The 21807-nt window shown below is 42.2% G+C and overlaps 1 protein-coding gene across 1 annotated transcript in view; it reads right to left on the bottom strand.

Annotated features, from left to right (window-relative positions):
• JARID2 (jumonji and AT-rich interaction domain containing 2) overlaps positions 1 to 21807 on the bottom strand; it is a 227255-nt gene that overhangs the window by 77883 nt on the left and 127565 nt on the right. The window lies entirely within an intron of this gene.

Raw genomic sequence — 21807 nt, 5'->3', positions numbered from 1 at the left:
GTTTCTCTTGGAAGCAAACTGCAACCTTATCCAGGCTTCCTCCCCAGGAGTCAAACAGCCCATTCTTGCAAGTCAATCAGGCAGATGTAGTCAATTGTCCCAGTAACTCTGTCCATGCCTTCTTTCAAGCCATGCCACATCCTGCTACCAGTCAAACTGTCCTGAAAAGGAAAGGGGCCATTCACCCTGCACCTCTTCTCCGAGGGATGCTAAATCCTATGAGGGGGCTGGCTGGACTGCCAGACCACGCTGCCTTTCTCTTCCTCCTGAATGCCAGATAAAGTAGTTGGGAACTAATGATATGGATGGAAACTATGGTAACAATTCCTGTGCCACCACAATCTATAGCCTTCCCTGCCGACTGACTTTCTTTACCTGCAGTAGTAAGTATTCAATACTCTCTTGCTTCTTGCCGCATGTGTTGCGCCCCCCCACCCTGGGAGAAAGAAAATAAGGTGCGTATCGAACTCATTTTGGTACCAGGTAATCATAGTAAACCCCCCCACACACACACACACACACAAACTGTGTGTACACACCACAGATTTGCCTGAAAAGTGACAAAAATACAGTCCCTCTGAGATGACTTTATTCACAGAAGAGTGAGATTTATCAGTGCTTCATCTTCCCCAACACCCTCCTTACTTTTACTCTTAGGATATGGTGGTATGTGAGCAGCAGGACACCTGATGTTTGACAGTACAAGCCAGACAAACTAAGAGCTTGCTGATGGTGGAAGGAGAAAGTCACGTTCCTTCTAGTCTTGCATCCCGCTGTGGACTCAGACCAGGAGGGGATGGGAACGCACTGCCCAGGCGGGAGCAGGGTGAAAGGAGTGGGATCATACCTTCCTGGAGCAGCAAACCACTACATTGCCTCACCTGCATCCTTCCACTCTAAATGAGGGTGCTCAGTTTGGTTTAAACTGATCTCAGCGAGGGCTGCTGCAGAGAAAAAAGGTATGGTATATGTTCGTCCCTTCATCTCCAGCCACACGTTCCCACTTATGCCAGCACTAGAGCTCCTGAGACCCCATAATCAGCTGGCTGAGGAAGTCAATCTAGCTGAAAATTAATTTATAGGTTGATTTTTTTCTTTGTCAGGTTGGGTTTCATAAGCACAGAAGTGCTGGCACAAAAGAGGTGGCAAGAACTCACGGGAGGGAATAACAGAACTGCCTTTTCCAGTAGCAGCTTGCATTAAGATCACCCTAAGCTGACTGAGAAACACATTAGTTACTGAACTGTAAAATTTTAACAGAAAACGTGCCTGGCAGCAATGCCAGTGTAGTCCCCTTTGCTGTCAACCCTTTTGCAACAAGGAGCCTAGTCTCCATGAAGATTTTGCAGGAAGGAAGACAAATTTGGGTGAAGGGTTTCTTTTAGTTGATAACCTTGGGGGTGGGGGTTGTTCTTGTTGGTTTTTTAAGTAATGAAAAAGGTCTGATTTCCTGCACTTCTGCCCCCATGAGCAGATCACCCACCACTCTTCCCCGTACCATCATAATCAAAGCCCCAGCTTACAAATGTTTGTGAAAGGAAGGAGAGGATGGCATTCCAGATGTCTACACCGACAGTGACGCTGCATGAAAGCTGAGCACTTGTTGATCTAGGTGCCCCATGGGCAAGGCATCCTGCTCAGCGGCGGCCGGCACGCTGGCTCACACTGGGCTCCTCTGGAAGTGTCTCTGAGGTGCGGCTGCCCTGCCCTGCCACTGATCAGCTGTGTCTGGCCAGCACCTCATGCCAGCACCCAGCCTCAGGGGACACCTGACAGCAAGAGTAAAGGAATGGCCCTGAGAGCAGACCACTTTTAATTTCCAGGAACACACATGCTTGAACAACCTTAGGGTCACATTCAGTAGATGTCTCAGTTAGTCTAAACACACTCTTATACTTACTTAATCTCATACTTTGAGAGGAGACCATCTTCAAGGCATTTTAACCTGCCGGCAACCTGCTCTGTGACAGGCAGCGAGACGCCTTCCTCTTACCGCAGTGCATCACAAACTCAACCTGGCACTTAAGTACTTCCCCACTGTATGTGTACATACACACACATCAGCCTGCTCAAACACCTCTGACACCTAGTCTCAAATATGAACTGCGACACCAAGCCTCAGATGTGATAGCCCCAGTGCACACCTTGCTCCTCGCTGCATCCTAGCACTTTTATTTTATTTCCAATCTGATCCTCCATAATAGACTGCATACCTAAGCTTAAACTTCTTCCCAGATCTGCATTTTTCAGAGAGTCTCCCTGCAAGAGAGAGGTTCCCACCCATCACTACAACTGGCTGCACCCATCTCTCAAACCCCACTGGAGTCAAAATTGGCTCTGCCACAGCCCATTGGTAGCATCCACTCAGCCCTGTCACCTGTGGCTCTGGCTCCAGGGGACAGGAGGCCCCTCAGCAAGGAAACCCCACCTCACTAAGCACAGTTTTCTAAATCTGTCCAAAAAGGTCCAAAACCCTGTGGTGCTTCCCAATGCCACCTGTCCTCCTCAACAGCACCGAGCCAACATTTGGTCACTGATTTACTGGGAGTCCTCAGGCAAATCACTTTACTTTTCTGTCCCTTTTCCAGGCTGAAATCAGATGTTGACCAAAGGAGGGCAGGCAGAAGGATTAAAATCCTACGAAAAATGGTGTGTGAGTGCACCCCCACCTGTTTAAATTGGATGACGACCTGACGCCAGTTTGCCACATGGCCGTGCAATAGGTCTTGGCAGAGTGCTCCCACACAGGAGTGGCAAGAAATTGGCAATTACTTCAGCCGGGACTGCCGGTGAACATTTGATGAACTCCCGGCACCAGTTCATTTAGCTCTCAAAAGCCGTGCATCTGAAAGGCAATTGGCAAAAATGCCACAAGAAACCTCACCGAAGAATGAAAGAAGTGAAATTGGAAAGAGCACTTGAGCAATAAGAGAAAGTAGGCAATAAGGCCAGGAGCAATAAAGAAAGTAAAACATTGCGAGGGAGTGCAAAGAGCCATCGGTATGTTCAGGGAAGTGGAAGTTACCTGAAAATAAAGTGGAAATCCCACAAGGACCAGACGACTGAGGAGAGAACGGCAATGCAGCTGACAACATGCCTGATTAGAAAACTGCAGAAATCTGACAAAATACACAATCCTTTTCATACCCAGCCAACTGCTGAGCCACAGGTAAACAAATATGTGGAGGATTTCATAAAACCCCTGAGTACTTTCTCTATTTTAAATTATATTAATTACGGGTTCAGTAGCTAGGGATACTGTTCAAAATAACAAACAAATGCAACCACAATGGGTTGTGTAAGTGACTGCCCTTAGCACTAAAGGAAATCTTAATAGCTTGAAGGTGAGAATTAAGTCGACAAAGTCAACAAATAAAATAAATGCATCTTTTATCACACCATTACCAAGGGAAGAAAATGCCAAAAGGCAGAACTAGAGATGCTTCTCCTGAGGCCTTGCCAGCAACACAAGATTGCCCCAATTTAATTAAATAAGTTTTGTTAAATCAGTTCAAATCCACATGGGCTGTTATGGGTTAAGAGTAGGTTAAACCAGTGCCTTGTTGACAGATAAATCAAAAAGACAGCCTGTCCATACAGCCGCTTGTGCCAGTTTAACTTCATTAATTTAAAAGCTACATCTTAAGTTAAATTAACATAAGCTATCTAGAAATCTCAGCAAAGCATCACCACTAAGACTTGAATGATTTTGGATCAGTAAATCCAAAAATCACTTCTAAAGCTATCCCAGATTCCAGCCCACCTACTCCATGACCTGCTGTCTTCTGTGATGGTTTTCTACTGCAGACAGAGGCAGATTTTGCCTTTGGAAGAAATTTAAGCTACAATTCCATCTCTAAATATTCAAATTCTGTACTTTGGAAAAGGTACTGACTCCAACTTCACATTTTCAATCTATACGGGCAATATTAAAAACACACCAGATGAAGACATCCCTGGTCTCATACAGGGTTGAAAATCCAGGTATGAGTGTTGCTGAAAGTGCTAATCTATATTTTTGTGAATTCACCAAGTCTCTCCCTACCCACGAGGGATTCCTCACAGCCAGGCAGCTTTAAAGTGTTCCAGCTCTTCCGTGCATCACTGTTACATAAATCTGCAAGATCAGAAGCTACACTAGAAATAACTGGGTCACTAACAATATCCCTTTTCATAGCCATTGCATGACCTTAGCCAGCCCTACATGACTGATCTGGCTCACAAAGCTTTAAGCTGAATAAAATCAAACTATATAGGTTAAGTTTCACTTTATTCAATGTTTTACACATGCATATACACGCACACACATGCGCCTATACATATGTATGTTATCTGCAATAAAAAGCAAGGATTGGAGACAAAGATCAGAAATACGAATAGCCGATTTTTAGATTACTATAATAAGCTTTGCAGAAGGTATTTCATAATTTAATGATAATAATAAACCATCATAATTAACTGCATTTTACATACCTCTCCCCTTCCCTGAGGGGAAAGGAAAGCTTTAAAAACAATCAAAACCCAAAACTCAACACTCCTCCAGACTTAGTAAGGAACCCATCCTACCAAAATCGGTGAACCAGACACCGTAATACCTGCAAAACATGCCCCTGAGGGAACTGAGAATTTAAGCCCATTTCCAGCTCTAGCCCTTTAAAGAAAGTTTTCTAAATCTGAATGAAACCAATGGAGTGCCATCACCCTCGAAGTGCAGATGCAAAGCGAAGCAGCTGTTGTCGCTCACATCTCCGCCTTCGCCTTAGGAGTGTCAAATTAAAGACTACTCAGTTTTACCCGAGCAGTTCCTTTAGAAGGATTTAGCAGCCAATTTAGCAAGATACAATCACTTCCCCGACGAAATGAGGTTTCAAGGCAAAAACCAGCAGGGGGGTGGGGAAAGATACTGACCTATGTCTTCTTCAACAAGCCAAGAGAAGCGGAGAAGGAGATCTGTGGTGTCAATCCCCACCACATGGCCATGGGGTTCCCTGGGTCGTAGGGGACAAGCAACAAGTCAGGGCAGCTCTTACTCTACACCCCCCTCAGAAGATAGCAGGGAACTCCCTACAAGTATTTCTTGGCAACGTTTCAATGCTCCCCATTCCATTTAGTGAAGGAAAATCATGCACAAGGCACAGTCTTTGGATCAGCTATAGCTGACCCAAAACATCAATCTCCCTGATCTAGACAGCTGCAATGGAAAGTGAGACGTGTAAAAGCTAGGGTTTGTCATTATTTAAATGAATCATTTGAACACTACTATAAAACAAAGTGCTACTCTCCCCTTCCTCAACTTGTCACGCTTCTAGACAAGAAAGACAAAGAAAAACTACAGCACCTTAATTTACAGAACCTCAGAAGCAACTCAGGGCGGGAGGGGGGGAATATTGGTCTACAAATACTGTACAAGTAGCAGTATAAATACAAAAACTGAATTAATCCATTTCATAACACAGTAGGGTAACAGCAGCTACAGGAAAAATGTGGGCTACACCCAAGTTTCCCAGTGCTAAAAACAACTCCATGCAGAAGCTGTGATACTGAAGTGAATATGCTCATGAAGCAGAGGACATTCATGACCTGGGGAAACAAGTCATTTCTACGTCAGGCAGGGGGATGCAGTAGAGTGCGGGGACTCCTCAGGAGAAGCAGTGAAGGTCTACAGTATGTGAAATGCTATTCCAGAGCAGCACAGATGGACTATAACTATTATCAATGAGGACTTTAGATGGCTATAGTAATCAGCTATCCAGAAGAAACAGCTATGGCTTTTAATACCATCTCCAAGAAAAGAGCAGCTGTTCCTTATTTCCTGTAAGAAATATAAATCTGCAAGAAAAAATAAAGCCCTTAAAGGGGTGGGTGGGGGATGGGGGGTGGGGCAGGGTGGTGGGACAGGACAAAACCCTTTAAAAACTGCAACTTTCACAATGCGAACTCCAGCAATTCTACCTAACACATGGCACGGGAGGGCTCTGGGATGCCACCAGTCAGGGGCTGGTTGCTGCAGATGTCAGTAAGCAGTTTGTTTTCATCAATAACACAAGATGCCTGTAGCATCACCAGTTTTACTGTGTTCATTGTTTACCAGAAAACACAACTGTCTTATCTTTTATTAGCTGGCATTTCTCAAGGTTTCCTGCCTTTATTTTTCTCTCTCTAGTATAAATGAACACATTTACAAATTATACAAATAACACAGGCTACAGAGAAAATGAAGCTGACACGGTGGGACGTTCATTGTGTGAGGCTGGAAAATTTAAAGCAATGATAAATGCATTAAGTTACGTTTCACGTATCATTAAGTAATGCCAAATTCTATCCTTAAAATACCCGCCTCGATAATGCAGCCCTCCTAACAGAGGGGTGATCCCCCAGCAGACAGGGCGAAGCGCCGCGCTGCATTATATAACAACATTTTCCAGAGGAATGAGCAGAGCGCTTTCTGCAATGCACGGAGAGCGCACAAGCTGTCACTGTGCACTCAGCAGCTTCTTCTACAGGGACTGTTTAGCAGAATCAAGTAACTCGTGGGTGTATTAAAGGAAGAATAAATGACATTCAAGTAACATCCATGTTTTGAAATGCGGGTAGTGCCTAGCATCATTGCATCGCCTAATTAAAATCCACATGAACTCAAAGCTGACACCCATCCAGGGGTAAATGACCCTCACATATGCACCTCAGCTATTACTTCTGCCTACCTATTGAGCTGGTGGAGTGCAGCTCTGCACTGCGACACCCCCTTTCTGTGCCAGCTAAATGCCACTGATTTATATATGCTGGCATACATAGGGAGGGAGGGGAGGAGAAAAGGCGGGGGATGGACGGATGGACAGGTACACACAAAAAGCCATCTCATCTCATCCCACTGAAGGGCTTGCCAGCTGATGAGGTGTGCTGCTGGCATTGACTATTGCCAGTGCTCAGGCCTCCTTGCTCCGTGTTTCATCCACCCCAGCAATGTAGCTGAAGATCTTCATAAATCCTCCCTCTGATATTCAATCTGGAAAATAACCACTGCAACACAACGCTTTGGAGCTTTTCATTTCTACACTCATTAAAATAATTAAGGAACTGAGACTCACATTAGGTTTTTTGTGGGGTTTTCCACGTCCTCGTTAAGAGGTTCCATGGCTGACATGACTCAGAAATTTAGAGCTTATTATACAGAACCACCTAAATTAGTATTCCGTTCATGGGCTTAATAGGTATTTAAGCAATGTAAGAGACAGGTTTTGTTTTGTTCTTTTTTAATTGATAGAATAAACTGTATTCAAATGCTCAGAAAGTCTCACTTGTCTGTGAAGCAGAGAGCGCTGAATGAGCTAAGCACAAACAGTCCTAGGACCCTTTGTTGCCAATAAGGCAAATGAGACCAGTGGGCTTCCTCCTCCATCTCCAAGCCCTTCGTAAATAAAGATAGCAGCTCGCCTCATGTTCAGGAAACGCTGTAAACATTTGTTTTCATTAAGGCTCTTACTGGAAAACCACGCAGATTCTGTTGAATAAAACCTACCAGAACAACACTTCAGAAGAAAAGGTTGGGATGGTCCAAAGAAACAGCAGAGTAAGGAACAAACAAGGAAGAAAACAAAGCAGAAAAGTCAACAACTAATTCATGCACACTGGACTGTCTAATGATCACTAAAGAACTACAGAGAGGAACACAAACAGAAAATTGATTTCTGTTTTAAGGACTAAAGGGTTTGGTGCTTTTCATATAAAATTACAGAAAACCCTCAAAAGAGGTTACCTCGGAAGAGCAAAACATTTCAGACTATGTTAAAAAACAAGAACCTGAGTGGAAAAAGTAAAAGAGACTCTGCTACCCTTATCAATTATTATTGGGGGAAAAAAAAACAGAAGGCAAGCGAAGACTTTCTTCTTCCTACATTTTATTTGGGACCGTGAATAACATTGCCCTACATCTTCAACAAATACCCTCAAAGTCCTGCCTTCTTGATATTTAAGGTAAACACTATAATATTGAAGGGGTAGGTGAGGAAGCAGATCTCTGCTACCCTTGCACTACTACATACTGGTAGAAAACTTAATTTTTCTTCTGGAAGCATGTTGCTAGAAAGCTTCCCATAATTTCCACCCCCCAAAAAGGTGCCTGACTCAACAGGGTATTCTATGTTGTAACAGAAAAAAAGGATTCCTGAAGGCGTGCATGTCCTCTAGCCTCCACTTAAAGAAGGTTTTGTTGGTTTGCTTTTTAAGTTGGGAACGTCAAGTTCCAAAAGACATGTCCCTGAGCAGTGAGAAGAGTCTTGGAAAAAAAGCACATCCAGAGCACAGGAGAGATCAGAACAAGTGGATAGTATCAGAGTCTGGAAAATTGCCCAGATACTGAAATACTGCTGTCTGTCCTCATGTCAAACCCTACTTCAGCCCAAAGAACCTTTAAAAATTGTTACATGAGATTATGGTATATGAAGATTAAATTCACACTTCCTTTTAGAAGACAGAGTAACAAGAACTTCTAACAAATTCCCTTTTACCTTGCCTTTTTCATGTTAAAAATTAGAAATAATGATGTGACAGAGCTGCATTTCTAGCAACATCAGAGCTCTGTCTCAGGAAAACGATCTTCCTCTCCAAGAGCTGAGATAAAACAAGAAACAGCAACAGGCCCAGACCCTGCCTTTCTCACCCAGCCCAGCCCAGAAACTTCCTCCATGGCAAGCGGACCAAGTATTTCCGCAGTGACCTGTCACTGTTTTGTGGAAACTGGGAAATTAGCATACAGCTGCATCCCCAGGCTGGCAGAGGGCTTTGAACAGCATGTAAAAACCCGATAGAGAAGCAAATCAATCTGAATCCTTGAACTGAAGACAGCATGTAACACCAAAGAATGACACACACACCGCCCCCAAACAGCTAAAGCAGTTAGATTTCGTGAGACTGGACAGTTTCAGAGTAGGGGGTGGGGAACCAGCGCTAAGAAGATGCAACCAAGAAGCTGAAAATAATGACCATAATTTGGAGTAAAGTTCCATATTGGGAAGTTTCTATGACTAAAGCAAGAGTCACACAACGTGTTTTAGGAAACACAGGGTACTTCTGTTACCTGAGCTGTTTTCATTTAACTACCCTGTAACACCAAATAAAAATGTAAAGGAGAGATTCTTCCATTTTTACTATGAACAGCACATACTCTTTGTACTCCCGTTGAATTAGTAACCCTGCACATAACCTATAGCTTCAGGGGAAACGATGCGACGTAGGACCTTCAACACCAACACATACTCGGCCTCAAAAGACTTCGAATGATCAGTCCTGTGGGTGAAGAGGACGTCTTTCTCTGCCACTAAAATAATCAAGTACCCAACAGGTATGAGACCCAGATCAGCAGCCATTCATTCAGTAAACAATTTGTCAGAGTTCACACTGACCAGCTTCAACAGAGGCAGCAAGCTGACACAAGTCAGGTAAGAGCCTGGGGAAGTACATGGCAGAGAGTACGTGGCATCGCTTTCTGATGGCTCATTCTGTGGTGTAAAACTCCAACATACACAGAATAACATAATTGAAAAGGAAAATAAACAAGACTCTTTGCTGAAGAATCTGGAAAAACAGAAGGATATTAAGCAGGGCTGCTCTAAGTGCAGTCAAAACCAGGGGCACTTAATTCACAGCATTCTTCAGCCTGCAGACATCTTAGGAAAATGTCTGACCCACTGAAATCGATGACGAATAAGCACTGTCTTTCAGTGGATCCAGGAGTTAACTCATGTTATTTAAAAATGGATTTGAATGCAGTTGTGCTGCTAAAGCACTCTCAAAATCCTCCTTCGGGGACATAATTTCTTTTTTGTTTACTTATGAATACCTATGTTAATATCAGAACAAGGAAGTGGAGACAAATACATAAATCCAAAAATAGACACATATATAAAAATAAAAGATATAAATAATATAGTTTCCTTTTAGTTTACTCTTCAAAACAATAAACAAATATTACTCCGATCTTAAATCCCTCAAAACTCTGCCAATTAATTTTTAAGATGGAAGAGAGATACAGCGATTAAGTGACATGCAAGGCCACACAGTATGGCAAGACCTTGAACATGCATGTTCCCTACCCTGTACCTACCGTACTAGGCTACTAGGGCATACTGTGGTTTTATTGCACGAAGAGGAACAAATGTTTGAATTCGTGTTCTAGTGGGGTCCTGCAACTGTTGTAAGCTTCAAGGAAGGAAAAAGCTTTTTTTTTGTATGTTCTTTTTCTGAATTACTCCAGTTAATTCTCCTGATAAGAATAACGTGGCCTTTACTCAAATGCTATCTCCCCTGTTTTTCCACTTCTCATCTGATTCACCTTTAAAGTTTATTTTGCAGTCCATCTGGAAACTGGAAGCAATTAAATACTCTTAAACTGGTATGGCATGTAGGACATGCATCAAGGGTAAAGTTGACGACAAGATTTCTACATAACAGAAATGAAATAAAGCTGATAAAAACCAAACCTTGATTGCATAGTAACATTTGCCTAGGTATGACTCAATACTTACATTCTAATTTTCAGATAATGAGAAGATTTCATAGGCCTAGAAACATAAAAGCGAGGTTCTCGGAAATTGTGCCACACCAGGTTCATCTTCTTGTTCTCTTATGAATCAACTAGATGGGATGAACCAGATTTCATGACAAATCAATAGTGGTCAATTTTTCTCACATAAGACAAACAAAAAAAGTCCAAGCACACCGAGATACCTCAGTTAGCGGGCCAGCCTCATTTCAGGCTTCTGACCTAAGAGTCCAGGGGGTTGAAAGATTTCTCAATCCCTGTTAAGAAAACTTCATGATTTTCAATGTGCAGGTGTAAGGAAGATGACACTAAAAATAGAAGTAATCAAGAAAGTCCCAGCTGCTCACTTTCACAGCAAACTAGACGTATGCAAAAGAAAAACATGAGACTCCCTTCTAAAAAAAGAGTTGATTAAAATTTTAGAGTAATTTATTTTTAAATACACATTTTGCTTGACAACTTGCAGAACAAATTGTCACAGGGCCAGGAATAATCTAAGGCATAATAAAAGAGCACAGAAGACAAAAAGCAAAGGGTTTCAGAGCCTCTCCCTCACCTCACCAGGAAAGAGGAACCACCAAAAGAGATGAGCTGTTTGCTTGCTTACAATAAATCTGAGAGCAACGTTACCCCAGAGGGCTGAGCTGATCGGGGCAGCCTGCCACCACCCAGAGGGGTTGATGCTCCTCCTCTTTGTCTTTCTCCCCATGGCCACCTCTGCTGTGCTCACCGAGGTGCCCAGGGGATCTGTCCCTGAGACCAGTCCCACTAACCTAGCAGAAAACCATCTGCCTTCGCTTTTGCTAGGTGGCAAACTGTGCCAGACCCAGCACAAATGGAGTCAGGGGAAGCACGCTCCTCCTTATCATGTATCCCTTGGCTGCATAGTGGGCCATTAGGCTGTAATTTCAACCCAACACTCGCAACAGGAGGCAAAGTGATTTGCATTATCCGACCAACAGCCCAAGGTAGAGTATTTATGCAGTTGTAAAACAGAGGGACTTCTCAGTAGGCTCCTGACTGTGGAAAGCCACAGATAACAGTGCTCAGCAGGCCAAAGGAAAACAGTGTGACATTGCAATTCATAATCAGCTAGGGCAAGATCTCCCTAAAGAAAGAGGGAAAACCTCTGAAGATGCAACTACCATAAGAAACAAGCGTTCATTAAAACAGCAGTACAGCTACACTGGCTTTCTGGGTGGGATGTCCCCTCAGCCAGGTAGTTGTGGTAGAACTTCTTGGTTGGAGAGCACGTTTCAGATCTCTAAGTCATTCACCAAACCACTGACACCAAGCGAAACGCTTCCCCAAGACAAGGGGTTCAGAAGTACAATAGCACACGTGCAAAGGAAAATATCCTATCTGTTGCAGAATAGCTGACTACCCAAACATCCACGTTCCTCTGTTGAAGCTGGAATATATAAAAGCTGTATAAAGAGCTATCAAACTTATGATGAGGTGCAAAGAAAATTCTCTCGGACTTAAAAGGCTAATGATGTGTTGTCTCAAGTTTTCATTTCTTCATTAGAGAAATTTTAACTTGCACCCGAATATGTTTATACTGAATTCCAAAAGCTGCCATTTAAAATAAATAAATTCTAAAAGCTGTCCTAGACACTCAGCATACATACACACACACGTACGTTACCAGCTAATTCATTTTGCAGAATTATGACTCCAATGAAGAGAAAGATTACATCAGATAATAGCTCCAGGAGTGACCCTTTTAGCTAGGGATCTCCTCACTCTCTACTCATACCCCAAATTTTTCATTCATACAAACGAGTATCTACAGGATTTCATGAAAATGAAAGCATTACAGGCAAATGACATGCTGCAATAGAAGAGATATTAGAAACGAGGTCTGTACAAAATCTACTTACTTTATTGAAAAGATAAATAACAGCTGCAGGAGCTCCAGGAAAGGAGGAGGGCAAAGGAGGAGAAGAGGAAGAGTGGACAGTCATCTCCATAGTAACTACCGCTATGAAACTCAGGGGAGAACTTGTCTGAAAGCTGAAAGAAGGATGCTACCAGTGGAAATAGACTGTAATACAACTGGAAAAAAAAAAAACAACTTGCAAATAATTTGCCACATGGTCAATGATCTCTTAAGCTTTAGTTTATTTAATCAGAGCCAAGAACAAATACCAAGAGAGAAAAGCAAAGAAGGAAAGCATAAAATCAAAACATAATGATGACATGGCCATTACTGTACAAATTATTTAACAATAAACATACCATTAAAATAGTAAAAATACAAATGTTCAGGTTAAGAAGAAAAAAAAAATTAGCTTCCCTCAGGGAATCCTGTGCTACTGGATACAGCAATGAAAGAAAATAAAGGAAAAGCACTATACCAACATTACCATATATATTTTACTATCAACACAAGTGACCTGAGAAGATCCCAGACAACATATTTACAGTAAAAAAGATCTATCCTTTTCAAATTCAGTTCAGAGCTCAAAAACTCTTACACTCCCAAGCTTCAATGCCAGTGATGAGGACCACCCTACACCTCTCTCGTCCATCTGGGTGTCTTGAAACCCACTCCCTACTTGGGATAACATCTGCTTTGATCTGACCCATAACAGCACTAACACCCACACTGTGGTCAGTTTTGGTGAATCAGCAGTAGCCCACGCTCACACTGCCATTTGCAAGGAACATGTCAAGAACATATTCCTACAACTCACATTGTCCAGATCAGCCACAGGAATAAACACAGAATAAGATTTGTTATAGTTTAGTGTATGCCAAACCAGCATACAGTATAAAAACAACCTTCAAATATTTATAAAAAATACAACGAAAAAAACCCAAACAAACAAACAAAAAAAAAAAAACCCACACCAAATATACTTATAAGTCAATGTTAGGATACATTTCCACTTTATAATATTGGAATGGTGCTTTTTGGTTTTTGTTTTTTTTTTTTTTAATATCAGCATCTTTGCAGAGCACATAGAACAACATTAGTCCAACCCAGGCTGGCTTTTAACTCAGCACACATACAAAACACTCAAGTCAGAATTACAGCAGAAATGATGTTGTATGCAAACACCCATGATAAATCTCCTCTAAATGTCCATATAAAAGAAACCAGATGCTTCCATCACCAGTTTGCTTAAATATTAGTTAAAAAACAAACTAGGTCTTACAGTGCTTAGCAGCAAGACCTTCGAAGATCTAGTTTGGAGACTGGAGAAGCTACAGTAATGCAGCCTACTAAATCATGTCTAGCCTACCACAATAAAATGAAAAATTTCTTCTGGCAAATCAGCCTTACATTCCAAATGTTATACTGAATTAAATCAGTAGCCCACTATTACTACAAAGTAGAAAATATCAAGAATCTTCAGACTGCACTTCTCTTCCCATATCCTTTGTTTCCTAATCGTTCAAAAGACCACTAAAAAGTGGCCTTCATAAAACTGTTACAAGGTTTAATCTCAGCAAACCACTTACTGCCAAATATTACAGCATTTTACATCTTTATTTCAGGAACAGGTTTCTGCTTTTCCATTCCTGGCCTTTTATTCTTGCTAGGATTATTTTTATCTGTTGACATCTTTTTAAGCTCAAATTTTAATTTTATGCAAGAAACTGAATCTGTTTCATTTAATTCTGAAATCTTACCCATATTTGATTGTGCTGAATGTTTTCTCATTTCTCAAGTAATCTCTTCTTTTCCAAAAGAATAAGACCACTGCAAATGCTAGGATGGCTAATTTCTAGGAATCAAAATTTTAAATTAGAACGCCATTCTTCAAAATAACCTAACAGAAAAAAATCATGGCATTGCTGTGGTCTTCAAAATACAATTGTATGCCTTTTTTTTCTTCCTAGCTTTGGTTTTTAAATTCATTTTGGGGAATTAAGAATGAAGGAATAAGTGGAAAGACACTCACTTGTAATACCTCTGAAAGTTTGGGCTGGGGTTTTTCTTCCCCCCATTCATGCTGCAGGATCATGGAAATTGATTCATGGAGTGAGCAGACAAAGCTGTGGGAGATCTCATGGGCCTCAAAGTTTGTTTGGTGAGGATGCAACATTTTACCTAACAGGGTAACATGACCCAAAGCAAAACACATACATATTTCAAGTTATCCATGTTTCCACTGTTTAGGATGAGGCAGGTTGGCTTTGGAACAGCAGCAACAGCCAGGATCAGCTAACTAAAAGCAATTAGTCCATCTCTGCTGGCATGACAAAATCCCTGGGAATGTCCACCACATATAACATTTCTTCTGAAGCAGCATGGGGCTTTGAGAAATAAAAACACTCACTGGCTGTCCAGATGTGGTCCTGGATGGAAAATGGTTCTAATACCAACCTGTCTTTTTGAAATGCCACCGAAGTAGATTGTCCATAAATGCCTTTACTCTCTGGACAGCAGAGTAATAGAAAGATGATTATCAGAGAGGAACAAAGTCAAGAAGGTTCTAAAAAGGATCAAATTGGACAGGTGGCTTCCCTCCCCGAGATCTCAGCAGCAGCAGACTGGGCACTGGGCTGAGCCATCAGTCAGTAGCTGAACTGAATATCAAGGTAAGAGAAGGCCAAGCAACAGCACAGATGTACATGGAAAATGACAGAAGAAATCAGATGCGGTGAAGAGTTATGTGAACCCAAATACTGGGCTAGAGTCTTATACAGACAGTGGCTTATGTGCCTCAAAAAACCTCTTTCACATTGACACATAAATTTGCTTGGAAAAAGTGTCTTTCAGTACAGAATCAATTATTTCCTACATTGGTTCAGAGCAACCTCTCCCTGCTGTTTAAGCAGTCAACATCTGGCCTGTCATACACAGGGGTGAGACGTACAAATAAAGTGAATGACAGTAGGGATAGGTTATCAAGCAGCTGAAAGAGTGTTTGCCATACACAGAACCACAGAAACAACTGTACCTGTCCAGTCTGGCTTTGGAAACTCCCCTGGTCCCTCAGGGGACGAGCCCAAGCCCAAGGTCATGAAGACCACCTCCTGCAACTCTGACTTCTGAAGAGAAGGTGGCAGGTGAGGACAAGCAAGTTTGAATCGGACACTGCTTAACACTTCTCAGCGGCTATAAATCATATTAAATCACTACTTGGACAAGTTGTTTACTTAGCTGTCTACTCACACAGTTAAAGTGTTCCCAGATTCTTGTACCTTGTTATCTCTTTGCCTGTTGAATAGAAGAATCCATGTCAACTACCTCTGTTTGTTCCTTATGAAAATACTGAAAGAACATTAATCACCTGATTTTTTCCTTTTCAAACTACATACACTGATCTCCTTGACTTGCATTATAAAGCACGTAATCTGTCTTTTTACTATGCCTGTGCAAATCCAGTCCAATGCACTATTACTGGTTTGTTTATAAGGCTTCTTATTTAAATATAAATGTGCTGCACTAAAAATATATTCCGCTCATATCAGAATTTCCGGGGAGGGAGGGAATCAAAATTACTACACATAATGCTTACTGCCATTTTGATTTTATTGTGGACCAATGTAGTTCTTCATAAGCAAATAACTAGTGCAGATTTGCATAGCCTACTGAAATCAGAAAAAAAAAATAGAAGCACCTGGTTGATAAGTGGGATTACATTATGTGGTAGCAGGCAACAGCTGAACACAAATACATTATATAGTGTTTCAATTAGTGAAAAGACTATTCACTAAAACGGTCCTGGAAAAACACTTTGATATTATGAGCAGTCTCCCGCTTTCACACCTGAGTCATAAAATACTGCTCTCTCCATCACCTACAATACCACGCAGAAATCCCTCACAAACTTATATATGTGGGAACGGGAGTGACCTTGTATTACATCTTGCATGGAAAGTGCTACGTCTAGTGCTAAAGAGACTGTTCATTATTAACTATAAAAGCAATTTGCAAAAAAACCAAACCAAACCAAAACAAAAAAAGCAGAAACCAAACCTTAGTCCCCTCAATCTTTTGACAGCTCTGCTGCAAGAATGTCTTCTGCAGCTCAAGTGGAAAAGGGTATAGCACTAAAAGAAATCACTTAAATTAGCAGCTTGCCTAATACACAGAAGCTTGCCTACCCCTGACTGGCTTTTTTTTGTGCTGGGGGTGCAATACAGCTCTGCCAGCCTAGCAGCTGTGCAGCCGCCAGCCAAAGGAGACCAGCATACTCGCCTCCCCCTCCTTGGCCACATACTGCCACCTTTTCATTTGACAAACCTTGACACTCTTCTTGCCCCACAGTGAGCCAGCTCAGGGAGTTAAATTGGCATCTAAAAATAAAAATTTTTAAAAAAGACAGAAAGGGAAATGGAGCAGGCAGCAGGGAGCCAGCACCAGGCAAGGGGCAGGAGCACATCCCACAGACTGGCCTTGTTGTAGCACACAACCACCCTTCTGATTGTCACATGCTTGAGACCGTCAGCAGAAAGCTGCTGTATTAATTAAAGGCCTCAGAAAATTCCTAATAAGCAATTTCTGGCCAATCTAGCTGTGGCAGCTTAAAACAGTACTGCTCCCCAGTGAGTTGTCCCTTTCTCCTGCTGCCAGCAACCTTCCCTTTAGTAGAACTGGACAAAGTGTCTTCTCCTGGGAGCTGCACACACCCTCGGTCCAGGGGGTGACATGCATCCGCTCTGCTGCTCCTGCAAGGGGGGGAAATTTCTTCAACCCTGTTTCTCCTCTAAACTAAACAAAACTGTTTGTACCCCTTAATGGAGAAAATATTCTTAACATTGAGTAAAAAAACCTAAATTTAAAGCTTAACTACTATTAAAATCAGTCAACCTCCTCCCAACTTCTCCCAGCCTTCTATTAACAGAACTTTACAATAAAAGATAAACACATTTGTGCGTTTGGCAGCTCCTTGTATGCATTTCTGGGAAGGGGGCCATGTAAATGAGTAGCCACCTGATCAGTAACAGGAAGCAAGCAATAGCCTACTGTCACCAAAGATTAACATACTGTCATATCTAAGTCTGCTCTGCACGTCTCTTCTTGGGTAAGGTGAGCAACTGTTGCTAGAAAACATATAGCTGTCTCTGCACACTTACTAATTGCCAGCGGTTGTACTCTTAAAAGTTACCTATAAAGATGCATGAGCATCCAGCAGAGTGATTCAAACACCTTTGGCCTGTTACCTATTGACCTTCTCAACTGAGAATCATAGCTGGAAATTGGAGATCCATACCAAGAACATGCAGCTACATTGAAGTTACACTTCTCCTCCTTCAGCAATTAGCTTTTTTTAATGGGTTTTTAAAATGCACGGTCTTTACTCGGTGAAGACCATCCAACCTGACAGTTTATCAAGCCTGTATACCAACGCTTTTGTTCATCTCTCCCAAAACCATTCAACAAACTAACAACTGCTCTGACTTACATGGCAGTTAGACAGCAACCCATTACACAACAGAGTCAGTGTAACATTCAAATGCCTAGCTTTTGCCAAATGTTAGAATAACACTGACACCTCTTTGCTGGCTGAAAGTAGTATTTACTACCCAGGATTAACCCTGTGCTTCCCCCCCAGACCTGGTCACTTGTGATAGACACAGCTCAGACCAAAGCAAGTATTGTCCATTCTTTGAGTGGAAACTCAAATCTCAGTATTCTGAAGTCCTGAGTTTGCCACTCTTGCCACTGCCAATCCTCCTTAAACCCCATTTATTCTGGAAGTAGGGCTCACAATTTTTGGACTGATCTGGAGACTTTGCACAGACAAAGCTGTACATGTACTTCTTTTCCTCCTTACCACCACCAAACTACCACAGCTGAAACCTGCAGCATAACAAAATGGCAGGCTGCACACTTTTGGTACTGTTCCGTCATTTCTGTTGCAATCTAAAACCCTACACTTAAAAAGAAATAGAGATGAGACTTTCCCCATTGGCTGCAAACCTGGCTGTGTAGGAAGCTTCCTCCAGTCCCCAGAGAGCAAAGGTGTTAATTACTGACAAAGTACCTACAAAGACTAGTTGGAGCACTGGGCCACAGTGTTCAAAAGCCTGGTCCATCAAAGTATCTAAGTGAGTTTCTGAACTGAAAATCTGCAGCTTTGTATTAAATCAGCATACTTTCACCAGAACCACAATCTCTTTCCTCCCATCATGATGTGCTCTCTGCAGCATGTGTAGCTCTTCAGTCAAGTTATGTTACTAGGAAAGGTGTTGAAACTGGGTGAAAAAAAATGGATGTGATAAACCTGAAGCAGTGCTTGGTTGGGAGTTCTACTGTTGCGTTATGCAGCTTGGCGTGTACGTGTGAAATAAGGAATACTCAGCAGTAATCCCTTCAGTGGTCAACAGGCAGGCTGGTAGGAATTTACCTCCCCCACAGACACTTCTCAGCACCTACCTAACAACTAAGTCCTCCGACTAGTAACTCGCTGGGAGCATCCACTGCCTAGTTTTGACCCAAAGAAAATATACACCAGAGATGGCTGGCACAGTGAGACCACAAGGCAATGTTAACTACTAGCAAATTCATCCTCCACTCAGCTTGCTACAAGAATTGGCACTTGCTATCCATCCAGGCTCTCATGCAAATCATCTCTGAAAATGGAAGAGTCTGGACCAACTATAAATGCAAATTAAACACACACATGCTGCACACATGCATGAATCTATCTCCCTGTTCCATTTATAGAACGTGACTGGCTCTAGCAGGGGAGGAAATGCTGCCAGATCAGTCCACTGAAGTGACCAACCTAGGGACCAGAAGATTGCCAGACACGGTGGCTGGGAAGAGGAGGGAAGAAGAAACTGGGCGGAGACTGTTTGCCTCCACGGTACCAGCCTGCCATTACACTGAAGAACTGCAAGGTCAAACCAGAGCCTTAAACTACTAAACAAACTGGCGCCCCTTACAACAGTCTCCCTTATTTACTATGCTTAATTGCTTAGCATTCTTTTTGTTTCCACCACTGATGTGAAATACAGGTGACCTATTCCTCTAGAAGATGACAGGTTCAAGTTTCCAAATGAAACATTCCTGCCATACAACCAAAAAACCCCCACCAACACCCCACAACCCACAGAAAACTAAATAGTAACTTACAGATATGCACGGTTCCAACGTCACAGAAAAACTGGTACTCAAAACTCACTGTATTATATAGAGCAAGTTCCAAACACATATGCTTCGCTAAGTGCACCAATCCCTAAAATCATTACACTGCATATACCAACCGTTATAAACCACAGTATTTCAAGACGTTCGTTTTGGGGAGGGGAAAAAACTGCATGAAGTACATGCTAAAGCTACAGTGTTTAAATGTGTAATTTAGTACAAGAGCACTATTAGTTGTACACACAGCTGAAGAGACAATAGAGAAGTTTGATTTTGAGGAAGCCCGGGGGAAGACAAGGAGGGCACAATTTCTCAAAAGTTCATGAGCTGAGGCAGTGAACCCATAGATTCCATTTCAGTCCCACCTCCCTTCCTCATCCTCCTGCATATCCTTTGTCCACCCAATATTCCTGGCAGAACTCTTTGTGTGATCCCAAGATGACCTGCATCAAGGAAACATTACATATTCAGCTAAACAGAACAAAAAAACTCAAAGGAAACAAGAGGAAGACATCAAAACACTGAACATGCTGCAATACAGCTTAAGAAAAGAAGCCCAGAAGAAGTCTGTCTGCAAAGAGGAAGCTGGGGGAGGAAAAAAGTAGATAAAAGTCTGTGTTGGGTGTAAATGGAAACAAAACAGGAACGTTCTCCTTCACAGCAACTGCAGCAACAAACGTAGTATTATGTCAACAGTTCACGATGCATGAAGAAGAACTGAAATGATGCCTTGTCTTCCACAAAAGCGAGAAATACGTTTTTCATCTTAGCTTCTGTTTTTGGGGGGAAGGGCTTTGTTTTGTTTTTAACCTGAAAAGTACCAAAGGCACCGAGTTCTCTATTATTAGGCCTGAACCACCCAGGTGCTTCTCAAGTGTCTGAATTCCCACAGCCAAAAGCTAGCAAATTTTCCTCCAAAAAAATTACACCCGCAATACTCAAATGCAGTTTCTTGGGACAGTGATGTAGCAGTTCCACTCATTTCTGAAGCTGGACTGTGCAGGGCACCAGAAGCAGGGACAGCATAAGGGACAAGCCCTCCTGCCCCTTGCCAGCCCCAAGAGAGGAAGGGGATGAGCCCTCAGTTGCACTGGCAGCTGCTCCTGCAGCCGTGCTGTGAATGAGAGATGAAAACTGGCGCAGATTAAAAATAAAGAACCCTGGCAAAAAGTCTCAATCCGTCTTCCTCTCACTATTATTTTTAATCCTAACCAGCTCCTGGAACCTACTTATGGTGTGACCCTGCAAGCAGTTGTGTCAGCACGGCTGAGGAACGAGGGGACAAAGCAAGTACAGGGGGCAGCAAAAACTCCTTAAGATAACACGAAAGCAACAGTGGCAATGCCATGAAACGATGACCACTGTCTCCCAGGATCACACCTACAGTGGATGTCACCTAAATTTCTAAGCAGAAATCATTTTCAAGCCTCCGTTATATCCATAAAGCCAAAAATAAACACACAAATATTCTTCCCCTGACCAGCAGTAGGATGCAATAGGCCTTACAAAATTCATACCAGTATAGAAGATAACACAGATGTTATTCTGATACACTGCAGGAGCTAAGCGGGCATATTAACTAGACTTTGAGTCTGTTGCTTGGGGGGTAGAAAAGATTGTGGGGATCAGGGGTGGGGGACACGGGAAGAGGAACAGGGTGGTGTCCAGGAAAGCACCACTCTCCTCATCCTATCGGGTTTCTCAGGGGAATCATAAGGTCACGCAGAAAACAGGAATACTTCTTTTATTTGAAAGAAAACTTTATTTTATGGTTCATTTTGGCTTGGGACTAGGATGTGAGGAGTGTGGAGGAAAAAGGTTGACAAAGCATTTTCCATTTCTTTCTTTTAAATGGCATTTTTCAGACAGCCTGTTTTGGTTCTTACTTCATACAGAGGACAACTCCCAGCCTCCTGCATTCTCAGCATATTTTCTGTAATAGATTGGCTTGAGTCCTAGGATTTTAACCCACATTTTGCACGTTCAGAATAAGAACTTGCAAGAGTTCAACAAGGACCTCATAACTGACTTCTAGGAAAGAGGAGGCAGGTTGCTACAGCAGCATTTCAAAGTAGACCTTTGCAACCGATACCCACTACACTGCCTTACTATACAGTTTTTCTTCTCAGAAGCATCTATTTTATTTGATTTTTTTTAACTTCACATGGTTTCATTCACAGAAAATTAAAGATAACAACAGTAACACTAACTG

The sequence above is a fragment of the Pelecanus crispus genome, chromosome 2 (assembly GCF_030463565.1).
Source record: "Pelecanus crispus isolate bPelCri1 chromosome 2, bPelCri1.pri, whole genome shotgun sequence".
Classification (NCBI taxonomy): Eukaryota; Metazoa; Chordata; class Aves; order Pelecaniformes; family Pelecanidae; genus Pelecanus; species Pelecanus crispus.
The sequence above is the reverse complement of the archived record's forward strand: the minus strand, read 5'-3'. Positions and strand labels throughout refer to the sequence as shown.